This window comes from Ictalurus punctatus, unplaced genomic scaffold (genome assembly GCF_001660625.3).
Source record: "Ictalurus punctatus breed USDA103 unplaced genomic scaffold, Coco_2.0 Super-Scaffold_100046, whole genome shotgun sequence".
Classification (NCBI taxonomy): domain Eukaryota; kingdom Metazoa; phylum Chordata; class Actinopteri; order Siluriformes; family Ictaluridae; genus Ictalurus; species Ictalurus punctatus.
In genome coordinates this window covers 2,050,633-2,069,807 of record NW_026521087.1, presented here as the reverse complement: position 1 = coordinate 2,069,807, position 19,175 = coordinate 2,050,633, and the positions used below count along the sequence as shown (strand labels likewise).

Below are 19,175 nucleotides of genomic sequence, written 5' to 3'. Positions count from 1 at the left end.
AGCAATTTGTTCGGTTTCAAAATCATTTTTTTCACGATTCAAAAGTTGGCTAACACACAAGGCGAAGCACATGTTGTCTCCGTTGTGAAAAATGTATAGATGCTGCATTTTCTTCTGCAGGGTTTCTGTTTTGAATATATGGCCTATTTTCCTTCTAATTCCACCACCCCGAAGTGGTCGAACGATTTGGACGACTATTTCAAGGGTATTATCGGTAAAAATTTCACGTTTACTCTGAATTGCATTTTCGAGCATGGTCAGAAAAGAACCTAAATCGATGACACCATTGTCTAATTGAACGCGTGATGAAACATTGATCGTATCACCTCTAATTTCAACGGTGACTACATCCTTGGCAGAAATTAAATTGTTAGCGATTTCAATCGCGCTGTTTAAAATCTCTAAAACATAATTATAAAAATCTGCAAAGCTGTCAACGTTCACGATAGAAGAAAAATTCACTCTTCTCCTAATCTCAGTGTTGTTGAATCTTTCCCGATTAATTATTCTAATATTAGGATCTAATCCATCACCCTCTTGCTCTACTTGGATATCGGGCGAGTTTTCCATTTGAGAATCTTGGGTATCGGGCGAATGTGTGTTTTCCATTTGAGAATCTTGGGTATTAGGTGAGTGTATGTTTTCCAATGGGCGGTTGCGTTCATTATCGTTTTCTGAATTTTGTGCAATATTGTCAGGGTTTTCGATTAAGTTAACAAGACCGTCATTTATCCTCATAAGACTTTGATTAAGTTCGTGTATCATATCATGAGAAGATAACGGTCTAGGTTCCTGAGCGTTTTCTGGAGTCGAGACGATATTCTGAACGGGAGGTAATGACATATTTTCATTGATTTGATTCACCACGTCTATTAAACATGGATTTATCTGCAAAGATTCTCTTTGTTCGATTAGGTTATTTTGTAACTCTAACAGACATTGATTTAATTCGAAAAATATGTTGTGCGACGTGACCGGCGTACTTGATACAGTTTGACTGGAAATTCGTCTGGGGTTTTCATTTTGAGTATTGTTCTGTTCTGACGATCTTAAATTTTCATTCAACTGATTGACTGCATCGATTAGATCAGGGTTTATTTGTACTGAATGACCGTGTTCATTTAGGTTATTATGTAACTCTAACATACATTGATTTAATTCAGAAAATATATCATTCGGCGTCACCGTTGTGTTTGATACGACGTGATTTGGACTCTGATTAGGTCTCTCACAAACGACTTGATGTGACGGAATTAAACTTTCGTTCACCCTGTTGATCGCTTCAGTTAAATATGGGTTCAGGGGTGTGTGCGAATCATTTGAAAAACTCTGGTTTCCGTCATAAAAGAAATCATGCGATAATGGAGAATTTTCGGTTCTCTTTTTTTTAATCTCCATATCCGAACTGCATTTCAGTCGTTTCTGCGCCATATCTATCATACAATTTTCTAATCAACTTTATGCTCACTGTGAGACATCTATTCACATTTTCAAGCGTGCTGTACAGTAAAGGGATAAAATCTGTACCTCGACCAGATTCAAGTGTATAATCAATCTGTCCAAAGTTTTCCAATAAATCAGTCTTTGCTTCGAAGAATTCATACCACACAAATTTTAATTACCTATACACTAGAAACAGATGAGCTTAACTCGGTCTTGCACTGTAATATAAATGTAATGAATATTTACAATTTAGATAAAGTATCGTACCAGATTACATAATGACCAGATAAGTATGATGATTTTTGTACTCAGAAAGATTAGTTCTAAGTTTATATCAATATCATTGCCTACTGGATAATTACATAAACATTGTATTTCAATTTATATTTAACTATTAATTGATTAAAATACAAATTTTTACCTGCCGAGAAATCCATGGGGTCTGGAAATTCTGTTGAACTTTGCCGATGTTCAAACTTTCGAAGTAGTGAAGAACTGACTCTGGAAATTCTGTCGAACCTTTTCCGATGTTAAAACTTTCGAAGTGCTCGACTTTATAAACAGGTTCGTATGCATTCGAGTGTGTGTGTGTGTGTGTGGGGGTGTGTTTGTGCTCGGGAATGCATCAGAACGGGGGTTTTACGTTGTTGACCTTTTGACCTAGGCCTGACTCGGAGTGCTTCATATTCTACGTGAAAGGAAAAGATCGTGTGTTCCCGGGACCGAGAACTTGAAAAGCAAAACGGTTCCTTTTTCTGCATCGAAAAAAAACCCGGCTGTACATCCGTTTGACATTACCCAATATTGAATCTTTTCATGTTCTAACATTTTTTCTATTCTTCCCAAAAAAGGGTGAGCTTTTTTCGGCGCGTTAGGACAAACATCAGCCATGTTGTAAGATCGCACACGTTGTTCTAAGTACAGAGTATTATAAAGCCTAGAGGGATGCTCGACTTTTATAAGCAGGTTCGTATGCATGCGTTTGTCTGTACATGCACGTGTGTGTGTGTGTGTGTGTGTGTGTGTGTGTGTGTGTGTGTGTGATATTTTTGTTTGGATGTGGGATACACATGGCCGTACCAGGTATGGTCACGATTTGGATGTGAACCAGATTTAACATAACTATATATATTTTTATGACCTACCACAGAGAGCTTCATATTCTATGTGAAGAGAAAAAACATGAGTGTGCAACTTGTGTGTGTGTGGGGGTGGGGGGGGGGGGGGGTTTGGGGGAACACATGGCCGTATCAGGTATGGTCACGATTTGGATGTGAAACAGATTTAACATAACTATATATATTTTTATGTCCTACCACAGAGAGTTTCATATTCTATGTGAAAAGAAAGAACATGTGCGCAACGTGTGGGGCGGAAAAACACACATGGCCGCACCATGTATGGTCACGAATGGATGTCATCCAGATTTAACATAACTATTCATATTTTTATGATCATGACCTTTGATCTAGATATAGAGAGTTAGAATGTGTATCTTTTTGACCTTTGACCTATACCTGTCAAAACTACGGTTACAATATATACAAACTATCTCTCTCTTTCAGAGTTTCTTAATGTTTACAGTTGCAGAATTTAAAAAAATAAATATCCAAAATATTAAACATTTACTTTCTTTGTTTTAAATATTAAAAAATTCTAAAACCTATTTATTTCAAAATGTAAAAGAGAAAAAAAATCCAGATTTTCAATGTGGTCTCAGACATTTGTTTGTTTGTGTGTGTGTGTGTGTGTGTGTGTGTGTGTGTGTGTGTGTGTGTGTGTGTGTGTGTGTTTCTGTATTCTACTATACTGTATTCTTACCTTGCTGATGGGTCAGAATTGACTGCAGTGAGAAAATGCATATCCCTGTGCAGAAAAATATACATTATAGGAATAACATTTGATAGGTTGTTTTTTTTTTTTTAACCTATAAAAGGTATTGTCTTTTGAAATTATGACAATTTACAAGTGATATTAAATCAATCATAGTGTACTGTAAAACAAGATTTTTTTTAAATACTTGAAATCAGAGTTTCAAGTAAAAGAAAAAGCATGGGCCTCTGTGAATTCTCCATTTTCTGCTTAACTAGAAATATACCAACTTTAGACAATTTATAAGAGCACTCAAGGATTAAAAAGAAAATAGCCAATTGAGGAAGCAATGTACCATTCACCACTTAATAATCAGACTTTAACTGTGCACATCAAATTATATGAAGTGCATCATATAACAAATATATCATTCATTGTGCCAAAATAAAGGCACAGTTTAGAGAGATTTCTTACCTTCTTTGACATAGATCAGAAAGTCCTCTCTTTGACCCTTTAAACTCTGAGCTGTCCACTTGGTGTATCACTAAATGATTATTTAGTTTATTTAAAAGGCAAATGCAAATAAGTTTGACTCAAACGACAGTCTACAGCAAAGTTTAAAAAAAAACATGAAGCAAAAACCTTCCATTTACATTTTATACATACATAAATATATACATATATAATATAGGTATAGGTTTTATCCAGCAAGATAATTGATTTATGAATCAATCAATGTCTGATTCATAAAAAACTGTTGTACAAATGTGTGACGCAAAAGCAAAAATGTCAGGCTAAAACTGATGTGACGGATCATCCAGCATTCCCTTTAGTCATCTGATGATGCATTTATTATAGATTCTCCTTCAAACATTGTTTAATTGACTTTCAGAGTTAAGAGGTTTTCATTTTTGGCAATGAGACACAATCATTACTGTGACAAAACATTAATAACTTCTCCATTTGAACTGTTAAAATGTGCAGATTCATTGTATTTTAATATGAAACTGTTCTCAAAAAATATTAGACACCAGGATAATATTCATTAATAATAGCACATAATATTCATTAGCATTGAATTTATTAAAACACTGTGCTATTCTATCACACACCTTTGAATCATGTTAATTTAAATACTATAGTTATAGTACCTGTCAGTGCCAACATCCCCCAAGATTTCATAATGTAATGGGTTTACATTAATACTACATGAATTGATCATGCTCACTTTATATAATTCAATCTTGTAATTAGAAACTTGTGTAAATTAAGCTTAGCATAAGCAGTGTAATCATGTTTTGATGAGAAATTTAATATTTCTTTGTAAACTATAAATCATATTTTTTCTCAAATCTAGTCTACCGCATGTTCCATGTTTTGTTGAAACTTTGTAATTGTAAAACGACATTGGTTATGAGTAAGGAGCAATATAAATTACACATTATTATTATTATTATTATTATTATTATTATTATTCTTGTTGTTGTCGTTGTTGTTGTTATTATTAGTATTATTATTATTTGTTTATGATATATTTTAACTGTTGAAGCATATGTAATTAAATGGTGATTTCAATGGTGGTAACACTGTATACAGTGCCTTGAATCCAGTTTCAGGTGTTTTGGAGTTCTTAATGATTTTGCATTAGGCTACTCAAAGCAGATAGAGTGCCGATCTTATTTGCTTCTGCAGGATGTGTTTGAAAAAGAACTTAACTAATTCATGTGGCAGCTGATGCATAAAATCATGCAGATACAGGTAAGTATTTCAGTAAGCTTCAGTTAATGTTCACACCAAACATCAGAATCTCAGTGATCTCTGTGATGATGGTATGAATGTTGGTGCCAGACGAGCTGGTTTGAGAATTTTAGAGGCTGATCTGGGATTTTCACAGACAGCAATCTCTTGAGTTTACACAGAATGGTGGAGAAAAACAAACACCTTGTTGATGAGAGAGGACAGAAGAGAATGGACAGACTGGTTCGAGCTGACAGAAAGGCTATGGTAATGATAATTCTTTACAAGTGTGGGGAGCAGAAAACCCTCTTGCAACATACAGTACGTCTAGCCAAATGAGGTGGATAAGCTACAACCATATTAGGTTCCACTCCTGTCTGTGAGCCAAGAACAGGAACATGAGGCTAGCTAGAGTGGGCGTTGACTCACTGGAACTGGACAGTTAAAGCATGGAAAAACATTGCCTGATTTGATGAATCTTGATTTCTGTTGTGACATGTAGATTATAGGGTCAGACATTGGCATCAGCAGCATGAACCTGCCTTGTGTCAACAGTCCAGACTGCTGCTGGTGGTATAATGTTCTGTGGAACTATAGAACCCTCTGTGTGTGTGTGTGTGTGTGTGTGTGTGTGTGTGTGTGTGTGTGTGTGTCTGTCTGTCTGATTGAGTGTGTGTATGTGCTGTTTGTTTGTTTCCCTCCTTCACCGACTACACCCACCTTGCCACAAGTGTTTTTCCTAAAAATGTTTGTAGTAGGACAAAAATAGAAAGAATATGGCACAGTCATTCTACCTAGAGTACGCCTACCATCAGAAGTCAGTGACTGGGTAAGAGTCCATTAGTCAGTGAAGCGCTAACAAATTCTGAGAATTTAATCAGTGAAAATTCTACACTTTACATTCTTGCACATTTAAAAACTTTCTGCATTCGTAATAATCTGCATACCTGATCTCTAAAAACATTTCAGAATATTCCTTTTGGCTTCATCACCACCCACCATTTTTTGGGGTTGCCACATTTAAATGAGTTAAGTAACAAATTATGTTTTGTAAAATATATGATATATTTCAGATAATATGTTTCACATTCTAGATCTGGGCTTCCAGAAAAGTACTGTAAACACATAACGTAACACATAATCCAGTACGATGAAATTCTTTGCTTGGAATTGTAGGTTGCAGAGTATAAATGATTAAACTTTGGGTTGTTAAGCTTCCTATGATTTTGTTTTGAAAGTTCAGTTCCTTATAGTAGACAAACATCTGCTTCTGTTTGAATCAAATCACCAAATATTTTATTTTTTTCTGTATGTGAGCCAGACTGAGACAGATTCTAAAAAGATTGTATACAAGTGTCAATCTCCCCAAGCCACACTGGATAATCAAATCCCTTCCTTATACTTTCCACCATAACAGCATTCAAAAGCACTACAGCTGGAAAGAACAACACAGAGAGATACTGAGCAAGTCATATGATTATCACTCTTTAGCTCTTGTTTAGTTTGTCTATGTATACTCCTCTGTTTCTTTGTCTCTTTGTAAAATCTTATAGTGCATTTCTAGCATCCAAGCCTTGTTTTCTACGACCCCAATTCTAAAAAAAATTGTGACGCTGTGTAAAATGTAAATAAAAACATAATGCAATGATTTGCAAATCTCATAAACCCATATTTTATTCACAAAAGAACAATGAATACATCAAATGTTTAAACTGAGGAAATGTACCATTTTAAGGGAAAAATAAGGTCATTTTGAATATGATGGCAGCAACACGTCTAAAAAAAAGTTGGGACAGGACCATGTTTACCACTGTGTGGTATCCCCTCTTCTTTTAACAACAGTCTGTATAAGTCTGGGAACTGAGCAGACCAGTTGCTGGAGTTTTGGGAGAGGAAGGTTGTCTCATTTGTGTCTGATACAGAATCCTAGCTGCTCAACAGTCCTCTGTCTTCTTTGTCGAATTTTTCATTTCATGAAGCACCAAATGTTTTCAATTGGTGAAAGGTCTGGACTGCAGGCATTTGTGTATCATACATTATATCAAATAATTATTTTAAATAGGACACCAATTTAATTAAGAAAACCATCCAATCCAGTATGGTTCATTTTCGACCCACTTTATGCATTTGTGTAGGTTTTTTGGTTCATGCATTCTAGGGTTAATAAGTCGCTTTAAGTATGATAGCCATGTTATATGGACTTTGATATGATATACTTATATATTGCAGACAGTAGTTTCTAATAAACATACTGGTTCTATTTTTATTAAATACAGCTTATAGTAACTACTGACCTAGACGTATTACCCGAATGTTAACCGTAGCCCCAGCTCCCTCCTGTAATTTACAGTTGAAATTACTCGATCTGGCAACCCGATATTCAGGTCTCACCATCAGCACTTACTGTAGAACAGCTGGGCTACAGAGGTGCAACTACAGCTGCTGATCACTCCAACTATTCAACATTTCCCCTCTAGAGTGTATAAACACGACACTCTCTTTAACCACGTACCAACTGTATGTGTCCGCCATATTGATGAGGGAAAGACCGCGCTGTAAACAAATACAAGTAAACGGAGGAGCTGTGGTTTTTCTGGATAATAATTTACATGATTTACCGGAGATGATAACGGCATCGTTTTCAAAAACTTGCCCTTTGAAACCCGTTTTCCAAAGTTTTCAGGCCCCGAAACGCCGTCGTCATGGAAACAAACAGCCAAACCGCATCAGAAGTTTTCGGTTTTTATTTGAAAACATTGTGGTGTAAACGGCCCCTTAACAACTACAGCAAAATGCTGCTTTTATTGCTGAAGCCTTTCTGTAAACAAATAGAAATGAAATAGAATTTTTATGATTCACGCTATATTATACTCCATTCTTCTTCTCAAAGACAACTCTATTTTGAAAAGAATTAAGGTGTTTTTTTAATTTAAAAAAAAAATCTATTTCATGATACAGCTTATTATTAGAGCTGCAACTAACGATTATTTTCACAATCGATTAATTGGTCGATTATTTTTTCGATTAATCTGATGGGGGCGGGGCAAACTTTCAGTGCCTTTTTTTGTTTATTTAAATAAAATCCACAAACTGAGTGTTACAAATATAAATTCAGACTAAAACTTTACACAACTGTTAGTCCAAAACAGAAAAGAACCCAATACACACACACACACACACACACACACACACACACACACACACACACATATCACATATACATATACATATATATATATATATATATATATATATATATATATATATATATATATATATATATATATATATATATATATATATATTATTAATTTAGAACTGTAGTTTAATTCGGTGCTTTTTGTGCATCCATTAAAAAATAATGCATAAGTACATATATAATATAAATGTAAACTAACTAAATAAGATAAATATATATAAAAACATTTATAAATAGTTAGATAGATAGCATTATTTTTTATGGATGCACAAAAAGCACAGATTTAAACTCCAGTCCTAAATGAATAATAAAAACTCACTTTCACTGCACCTTGTGGTTTCTGTTCCTCCGTGTCTTTAGACATTATTTTACTTTTGATCATAATATTTGAATTAGACATTACAGATCTTACTCGCGCTACACTCTGTATCAGTGCGTCTACACCGCCCTTGTTCACCAACGCAGCCTTGTTACTAACACTTCACTTCCGACAGAATTTACACTGCAAGCGTGAAGATACAGCATATAATGACAGACTTAAATTAAACTAAACCTTTTGAGCAGCTTGCGACCGCATCACTGTCATGCTTCCGTGCTCCACAAACTCCGCTTTATAAAGTTTATAAACCTTCTTGGCAGTGTTTAATCCCTGACTTAGAGGACACACACTTTCTTCCTCAGTCATGTGATGATTTCTCCTCCGTCTGATGGGGACTGAGGTCATGTTGGGAATAAAATATAACGCTGACAGAAAGTAAACTGAAGAAAGTCAGTGTCGGTGACTCTGAGGCTAAAGCTAGCGGAGTCGCATTACGTGCGTGTGACGATTTGCTGACATTGCTCCTCTTCCACCTACCTGCTCAAGTGACGAGAGGTTAGGCTATGTCACGTTGTCATAAAGTGGTGTCGGTGCGGTTGTATCGGGGTAGTTTTACAAGTACGAGTACATGAACACAGTATCGGGCCGACACCTGAGTACTGGTATCGGCATCGGTGCATCTCTAACACACACAGACAGTTAAATTGGAGCAGTGAACCATAAGATCTTTGATGACGTCATGTACAGGTCAGAGGTCTAGAACTCACTTTCTTTCTCTCCCTTGATAATCGTTGTTTTAATATAATAATGTATACATTACATTTATCTCTGTAATCTTCTTCCCTATTTGTGGATATTCTCGAGTGAAATAGTCGAGGCCTCCTACGGAACATATTAAGCTACACAGGAGCAGTGATGAGAATAAACATGACTTTTGGTGCTCATGATTAAATATGGCAGTTTTATTATGAACCCACTACATTAGAGAAGGAAATACTGGATCTGAAGTGTAGTAGTGCTACTGTGTGTGAATAGACGATCAGTTTAGATACCGACCCTGAACACTACTAACATGCAGTGCTTTCTTGGGGTGGTGATGAAGTTGGAGTTGAACCGGTAAGAAAGATATTAGAGAGAGGCTTCTTTACACTCCTGAGGATGTTCAATTAGAACCTGCACCAAACTCCCCTGATTCAAGTCATCAGCTAATTAAGCGGCCTGCACGAGCTGAGGTGGGTGCTTTAGAGCAGATAAAACACCAAATGTGTTAGATAAGAGTTCAGAGCCTGTGTTCTAGACACATGATTTAGAGTAGAGACTTGGGTCCTGAGCTTTGGAGTTATTCTGATTATAGGTTTCAGTGAGGAAGTGACTGAAGTTAAGGAGAGGAACTGAGAATAAAGTTATAGTCTTTCTGAGTAAACAGAGAATAAGGCTATATTAGTGTTATGGGGAAAAAATAAGCTTGTAGCAGTGCTGATGAAATACATGTACATGTCAAAAACTGCTAGAAAAAAACTCAGAACATTTGCTTAGCCTAATACTTTTTTTTTTTTCCATCTGCACATAATTATTATTTTAGCAGCTGCTTTTGCAATTTAAAGGCTTAAAGTCGAGCGTCCCTGTAAGTATCTATGGAGAAAGAGGAGCAGTGCACCATTGACATCATGCACAGAGGTAGCATGAAGGTGTGACTGAGAGTTTTTAGAAATCATTTCCTAATCTTATGCTAATATGAATACTACAATAATAATAATAATAATAATAATAATAATAATAATAATAATAATAATAATAATAATAATGATAATAAGGAAGAAGAAGAAGAAGAGGAAGAAGAAGAAGAAGAAGAAGAAGAAGAAAGGGTGATGAATACAATAAAGTGTGTTTTAGGCAGCGCTGCGTGGTGTTCTGGATGGATCTTGACTGCCATCGTGTGGTCATGTTTAGGAAGTGCACCTTCCCCCAAACGTTGTTTAAAGCCGTAGATTATAAATCTATATTCCTGCTGAGTGTGTGTTTATGACCTGGATGTTGAGTTACTTTTAAACTTTCTACATAAGCAGCATTTCTGGCCTCTGTGAGTCCCAGGTGATGATCTTTTATTTTCTTACTGAGGTGCTGTTTTCCACATGCAGTGCTTGGCTGTGTTGGAGGCCACCAAGAAAGACTTCCTGGCTGTCATGTGGAAGCTAAGTGGGCTGGGGTATGTTGTCCTCCATCAGCTGACCTAGCCAGAATGCTTGTCATGTTTTTATGTATTGATTTAATTTCTGTTAGACAGCCTCATGATTTACCAAACAGGTTTTTCTTTTTTAGGTCAAGAGGATTTCTGGCCATGGTGCTTGTGCTGCAGTGATCTTGTTCTCCATCACACTCCAACACAGGTAGCCATCTTCACCCTCTCCCAAGAGGTGATGGTACGACTCTGAATAAACACTCTATTATTATAAATAAAGTGTGACTGTGTCTTGTAGTCCACCCACCAACCTTTTTCTTTTCAGTGGTTTGACTTGTGCTACACAGAGGTGAGTCCAGTTATGCTGCAAGAAGTGTAAGTATGATGGGGTTGACGAGAGGGAGGAGAGGTTCTTCCTGTGCAAGGTGCTGCTCTCTCTTCTTTCAGCATAGCTCCTGGTCTCAGAACAGGTTTAGTTCATTGTTGCTGGTGTTGTGTAGAGGATGTTATATTGTGAAAGTCACAACTATCCCTGCTCAAGGTCTTGTGAAATATTTGACCTTATTTGTGACTATGTTCACCATGATACTTTCAGCGGTTACTACATTAGTGTCCTTAATTTTTTACTATTTAAAGATTGTTTTAAAGTTTATTACAGGCTCAATGAATGTTCTTCTCCTTCACTAGAAGATAAAGGCCCGGTTTCACAGACAGGGTTTACATTAAGCCAGGATTAGATCTTCGATCAATTAGGACATTTCAGTAGCTTTTATAAACGTGTCTTAGAAAAATATATTTCTGGTGCACATCCTGAGATAAAACAATGGCACTGACATGTTTTAAGATCCGTCCGTGCAAGTAGCTTTCAGTTAAAACAGCTCAGACATACATTTTAGTCTGGGACTAGGCTTAGGCCTTGTCTGTGAAACCAGGGGGAAAAAGAAGGGTGTGCTTTATTATGCTCTCTCCAGAATATGACAGAAGAAATGTGACTCACACCTGTAACTATAAAAAGCAGGTAGAACTGCAGTTAGCATGAAACCTCAAATGTGCAGCTGGGCTGGAAATTTATTTTTGTATGCATGTGTGTGTGTATATATATATATATATAAATTTTTTTTTTTTTCTTTTACAGATGGACAAGCAAACCGATTTAAAGGCTGTTGTGAATGATGGGTTACAGAAATGTCTTCCTGTGTTTATTATTATTTGAAGTTATATATTCTGATTTGTAAGCAAGATTATGAAGTCTCCTTTTGCTAATCATTTTACAGCATTATTAAAAAGTCCATGTACACAATGTTTATCCCGAGTGCCTTTTTGATGTATTTTATTATCCTGCACAAAGCAAAAACACAATCTGAGTGTAGATGCCCCTCGTAAATATTAACATAGTAAGTGCAAATGGACAAGTGAAACTAATCAGTATAAAATCTCTAAAGAAGGGTGTGATGGTACTGATTTTCTTTTTACACACATGGTATGCACGTACTTGGAGTAAATTTTAATGAACAGAATATGGGTTCTATTCAGTACTTGACAAATGATTCAGTGCGGATCAAATGTGAACAAATGAGCCATGAATGTATCTGTGTTCTATATAATATCATTTTTAAGTGGATTTTTAAATGACATTAAAACCCCAGCCAGGCTGCATTACAGGGTCTATTTAAACTTCACATCACTGTCCCATCTAGTGCCTATTAATGCTGTTCAACCCTGATGGTTTCACCTGGAATATCCTATGTTCAGTCATTCCGTACAAAGACAAATATCACAAATTCAGTTGCCGTCTCTTAAGTATTATGGTGAATTACACATCTAAAATTACTCCTTTTTTATCTCCCAAAACCATGTGGAATAATGTGTTATGATACCTGACAAGACCAAAATTGAACTTTTTAGCTATAACCAAAAAACATGTTTGGCAAAAAAAAAAAAAAAAAAACCCAGCACAACACTAAAAGAGCACCACAGGGAAGCATTGAGCTTTGGAGTGGTTTTTCTTCAGCTGGACCTGGGCTTTAATCAGGATGGAGGGAATAATGAATAACTCCAAATACCAGTCAATTTTGGTGTAAAACATTAAGGCTTCTGCTACAACACTTAAGATGAAGAGGAATTTCACCTTTCAGCATGATAACGACCCGAAGGAAACCTCCAGATCAACAAACGAATGACTTCACCAAAACAAGTTCAAGCTTTTGGAATGGCCCAGTCAGAGTCCAGACCTAAATCCAATCATAAATCTGTGGGGTTTCCCGGAGAGGGCTGTGCACAGGAGATGTCCAGCCAATCTGACAGAGTTAGAATGCTTTTGCAAGGAAGAATGGCTAAATATTGCTAAATCAAGACGCTCCAAACTGATCTACTCTTATCCAAAAAGATGAAATGCTGTGATAAAATTTAAATGTGTTTAAGGGTGTGTACACTTATGCAATCAGGTTATTGTAAATAATTTATCTATTTTACATTGTACATTATTTATTTATTATAAAATGATTCTTATTGTTTTTCACTTTAAGTAATCAATCTCAGTCGACATTATTCCCCTGTTTCTCAAGATGTTTCATAAAAACACAATTTAATGCACATAAATCCCATCAATCTATTGTGTAGTCATAGTTTTGAGATGTTTTATGCAACCCTTCAGGCATCCATTATATCCTTCACTTCACTTTATTTAACTTTCTCCATGCTGTCTGGAATTACTGAAGACTATTTGGTCATTTGTGACATATAGGAAAATGATTCGATTATAAACATCTGTGCATGACTTGAACTTTATGCTCATTTTGTTATGGTAGTCCATCTTATGTATACATGATGAATACCTGTGATGTATTAGTCTTGGGAACATTATAACCATATGGAGAGAAAAACAACTAGCCAAAGTACATATACATAATATTTACATTTAATAGGATGTCACATGAGCAATGTTATTTCTATCGAGCAGTTCTACTGCATGGTTTTAGTAGCAAAAGTTTTGACTTTCAGTTAAATAATACTGCTAGTATATAATAGAATATGGAATATGAGACTATATGCTGATTGTTATGATAGGTCAGTCTGCTCAGTGTAATAGTATAACACACCTGATATGGAGATAAATGCTCTGCTAAATACTTCACTGGACAGATACTTAAACCCAGAGTTTACACTTTTGAGGTTTTTTGTTTGTTTGTGTGTAAGTGATTTTCAGTCAAGTCTAAAATTCACAAGTGCTCTGTCTTCTTTAATACACTTCACACAACACTTTAGCTTGTTTCCAAGTACTAATATTCAAACAGGTTCTTTTTTTTTTTTTTTTTTTTAGAGCAGGACACATAGATCCACCCATTTTTCCTACACAGAGTCAAGACTCACAGGGGACTCGGGGCACAAGGTGGGGGGACACCCAGGACAGGGTGCCAACCCATTGCAGGGCACAATTGCACACATTTTTTAGAGATACCAATCGGCCTACAACGCATGTCTTTGGACTGTGGGAGGAAACCAGAGTACCCGGATGAAACCCCCGAAGCACGATGAGAACTACGATGCAGGGCAGAGGCAGGAATTGAACCTTCACAACTGGAGGTGCAAGGCAAACATGATAAGGTACGTGCAGCAATTGCCTTGGGCCCCGAGCTAGCAAGGGCCCCCAAAACGCTGCATAAACTTATAGTTAAGAAAGTTTTATTTTTACTTTTTGCTAATTAATTATGCTTTTTTCTAAAATGCCATCAGAATGCTTACTTCATGAGTGGCGTATTGTGGACCGGGTGTGGTGGTCCACTCGGGGCCAGAAAGTCCAGGGCCACTTTTAGGCCCCGTACACGCCTAATTATTGCTGTTAATGCTAAATAACATAAGCTGAAATTTTAAATATTGATGTTAAAACACTGAAATGAGGGCCCCATCCCTATATTTTGTCTAGGATCCGACAAATCACTAAATCTGTCCTTGTGCTAGCCACTACACCACCACATAGGACACAAGTTTTATTTTATACATTTACAAAATATATAATTTATTTTCAAAAAAAAATTTTATGAGTTGCATTTTTAAGCTATAATATTTGTGATTTTATGTGAAACTATTATAAACAGGTGTCACTCAAGCGAATTAAATGATGTAGATAATGACTGAATCCTACTCTATGGACCCTTAGTCTCTGTATAAGAGGATTTTACTGGGGATGAAGTAATAGATTTAAACTCTATGTAGAGCGCTCTCTCGTGGCTCCACCCACCACGCACGTTCGAACCAATCATATTATCCTCTCTGGCGTCCATGGGCGTGACTAACCGCGTCTGTCTGTTGAAGGTAGCAGGTTGTACATGGCGAGCGGGTTACTCACTGAGGGTTGGTGATTGGTGTAATGGAAGCTGTCTCTGAACCGCATTTAATGACGGAGAACTACAGAAGTGGAGAGAAAACGCAGCACTGAGCAACTTGTAGACTTCATACCCGACTGTAGGTGGCTAGGTGAACGCGTTTGGCCTTATTTATTCGCTAAGCTGCTAGCTTGTTAGCTCTGCGGCTGTTTTAGTATAAAGTACTAACCTGAGTTAACTCGGTGGGAGTTTATTTAGCGCCGGATAAACGGTGAACTAGTTAGTTTAGTAAATCTGACACTTCTCGGGAACTTGTAGTTTATCCGCCTCGCTGTCTGGGTGACGCAGAGAGCAACTGTTTACCGAGTGACTTTATTTTCAGTGCTTTTTGAACTGTCTCTCAGCCCTAAGTAGTTCCGCGGTATTTGTGTGGAATTGGGATGAACGTCTAGTTAAAGGGTTGATGTCTCGCTGACGCAGTGATTTGTTCTTTAGGAGTGTTTTTCTCTTGAACAGCGCTCCGTGTGGAGACTTGAGGTAGTTCTGTAGTCACAGGTGCACAAATCAGTCACACAGCTCCAGCTCCACCTGCGCCTCTCGCAGGGAAACGGTTTCTGTGCACTGGCTCCGTCCCAAATCACCTTGTATGGAATCTCTATCTCTAGTGCACTAGGTGCGGTAGAGACTCCATTCGTTCAGACCGTGTGTAGTGTACCTAGATACGCAGTCGTGCAGGATTTGGGCACAGGCCACGCTAATGAAACATCCATTTCAAGTCAAGTTGCTATTGTTAAACACTTCACTAAAACCTGTATGGAAACGTTGCTGTTCAGTTGTTCTATAAGCGTAATTTCAACCAAATACAGTGGAGTGTAAAAGTTTGTACCCCCTTTTGGTTTCTTTTGGACGGAAGGGTGTTAAATGTCCTAAACACTACAAAATTTGACTGCAAGTAGAAGTTAATTTTATTATCAGACTCAGATATCCATGTTAATATTTTTAATACTGCTCATTAGTGTTAAATGACGATGATTTTGTGGTCAGTAAACCGTTTTTGTGTTGATTTTGATGTATGTTTTGGATCACTGTCCCGCTGGAAGATCCAACCACGGCACATTTTAATCTTTCTGGCAGAGGCAGTCAGGTTTTTATTTAATATCTGTTGATATTTGGTAGAGTCCATGATGCCATGTATCCTAACAATATGTCCAGGTCCTCTGGCAGAAAAACATTCCCAAAACATTAAAGATCCACCACCATATTTAACCGTGGGCATGAGGTACTTTTCCATATGGCTACCTATCTGTGTGCTTCAAAACCACCTCTGGTGTTTATTACCAAAAAGCTCTATTTTGGTTTCATCTGACCATAGAACCCGATCCCATTTGAAGTTCCAGTAGTGTCTGGCCAACTGAAGACACCTGAGTGTGTTTTTGGATGAGAGTAGAGGCTTTTTTCTTGAAACCCTTCCAACAACTTGTGGTGATGTAGGTGACTTCATATTGTAGTTTTGGAGACTTTCTGACCCCAAGACACAACTAACTCCTGCAATTCTCCAGCTGTGATCCTTGGAGATGTTTGTCCACTCGAACCGTCCTCTTCAGTGTGTTGAGTGTGTATATAGACACGCGTCCAATTCCAGGTTGATTCATAACATTTCCAGTTGACTGGAACTTCTTAATTATTGTCCTGATGGTGGAAATGAGCATTTTCGATGCTTGTGCTATTTTCTTATAGACACTTCCCATTTTGTGAAGGTCAACAACCTTTTGCTGCACATCACAGCTACAGTGGTGCTTGAAAGTTTGTGAACCCTTTAGAGTTTTCTATATTTCTACATAAATAACAAGATTTTCAGACAAGTCCTAAAGCTACTCAAAGAGAACCCATTTAAACAAACGTGACACATGTTATACTTGGTCATTTATTTATTGCAGAAAATAATCCAATATTACATATCTGGGAGTGGCAAAAGTATGTGAACCTTTTGCCTTCAGTATCTGATCTGACCCCCTTGTGCAGCAATAACTGCAACTAATCATTTCCAGTAACTGTTTATTAGTCCTGCACATGGTCTTGGACATCAGTTTTGGCCATTCAAACCAATAACTTTATTGTTCTTTAACCATTATTTGTTTTGGGCCATTGTCTTATTGCATGCCCCACTTTCTCTTGAGATTCAGTTCAGTTCCTGGGTTCATTCTTGCCCTGCGTTTGGGGAACTCACCACTACACTAATTATAATCTTTCAGATAGCTTGGAGATTTAGTACATGTAGACCTTCTCAACTCAGGGTTTTCCATCCCTAGGAAAGTTTCTGATACAACCACTTCAGAAGTTCCTCCCAGTTTTTGTTTGTGACTTTCCTCAGAGAATGAAGAACCTGAGTCTTTTGTAGAATGCGCTGGAATGGCAACATCTGGCCGTGAAGTGTCTTACAACTCTGGTGCTACGGATGTTGCATTGTGCCTGTCTCTCACCTGATCAATATGTCACCGCACTACTTGCCCACTTCCCAATGCTACTGTGCACCATACAGGACCAGTCTTTTTCTGAACTGTTCCTGGAATAAAAGTAGGTCCAGAGCTGAAGTTCCTAGTATACACTGGGTCACCCACCACGAGATATCTTTCCTTTGCATGTTGGTCATGGTACCATTTTTCTCAATTATTTGTATCTCAATGAGACCCTGTGTAGACCAGTTTCCTTCCACACAGCTGATTAGCAGCTGATTTGCCAGTGGTCGACTGTGGCGTCGTTCGGAAACTGAACAGCACTCTGCCTAGCTTTTTCAATGGACTCTCCAGCACTCTTTTCATCAGGGTTTTGAATGTTTGAACGGCCCTTTCAGCCAGACCACTGGAAGATGCATGGTAGGGTGCTGTGCTTGTGTTTAATTCCGTTTCTTTCCATAAACTCTTGGAATTCAGCACTGGTAAAAAAACAAAAAAACTGCTATGGTCTGACATCACTACTTCTGGTATCCTGTGTTGGCTAAAGGTTTGTCTTAAGCACTGAATGGTAACTGTGGATGTAGACTTGATTAACAGATAAGCCTCTATCCATTTTGAGAATGCTTCTACCACGATCAAGAACATTCTACCCATCCACGGTGCACCGTAATCAATGTGAATCCTTCTCCATGGTTGCTCTGGTATCTCTCACGCATGCAGTGGCGCGTTTGCCGGAGCGTTTCTGTTTTCCTGACAGACTGCACACGATTTGACCAATGCTTCCAGCTCTGCATCCAAGTGTGGCAACCACATATAGCTACGCACCAGGCCTTTCATCCTGGTAATTCTTGGATGGGTTTCGTGTAGATGTCTTAGAAGAGCCGCACGCCGCGGAGGTGGAACCACTACGCGAGTCCCCCATAAAACTAAGCTTCCCTGTATGCAGAGTTCATCCTATTTCCTTACATATTCGGGATGTCACGATACAAAAAATCTAGTTGTTGGTACCGATACCACCAAAAGTACACATGCTCAGTACCATGGTGTGATTTTTATTTTTTTTTAAAAACCCAGAGAATTAAAAAAAAAAAACCTATAAAATTAAAAACTCCTGGAGGGCATCCTCCTCTGGCTGATACTGGGAGAGAGAGAGAGATAGAGATAGAGATATAGAGATAAATTTTAGTTCAAACACTGTCTGACCATGACTAATAAGTGCTAAGGTGCACTCCTGAACGCACACACACCCCTTATACTCTGAATGCAGGCATTAGTTTAAATTCACTGATACGGTGTCAGGATAAAAAGATTTATTAAAAGCATGAACATGTGAATAATTATTAGTGACATTTAGCTGACAGGACACGGGCTGAATGGAGATGCATGGTGGTCCATTAGGAGGTAGTTTATAACATTGCAATGCGTTAGCGTTTAACAAATAACTGGATATCGCAAACATTACATGGAGCATAATGTTAGCTGATTTCACGGCTACAATGCCAGCTGTCTCAAACATAATATAGGACCTGTCTTTCGACTGTAATCCTATGGCATTAATTTTGTGACCTAAAAATATCTCTACTTCTCCCAAGGACTCGCACTTGCTCCTTCTTTGCCTCAGTCCACTCTTTTCTATCCTACTCAGTACCTCATGCAAGTTCTGCAGATGTTCATTAGCCCCTGAGACTAGAATGCAATCCAGATAAACTGT

The 19,175-nt window shown here is 37.6% G+C and overlaps 1 long non-coding RNA gene across 6 annotated transcripts in view; it reads left to right on the top strand.

The window, feature by feature from the left end:
- The first annotated feature begins 14,988 nt into the window (after positions 1–14,988).
- The window catches only part of LOC108261703 (uncharacterized), an 11,572-nt gene continuing 7,385 nt past the window's right edge, over positions 14,989–19,175 (top strand). For 4 of the 6 annotated variants that reach the window (XR_008394328.1, XR_008394327.1, XR_008394325.1 and 1 more), the window contains exon 1: positions 14,989–15,154. This is a non-coding gene — a long non-coding RNA (uncharacterized LOC108261703). The remainder of the gene's footprint in view (positions 15,155–19,175) is intronic. The other 2 variants (XR_008394326.1, XR_008394324.1) reach the window with 1 other exon arrangement.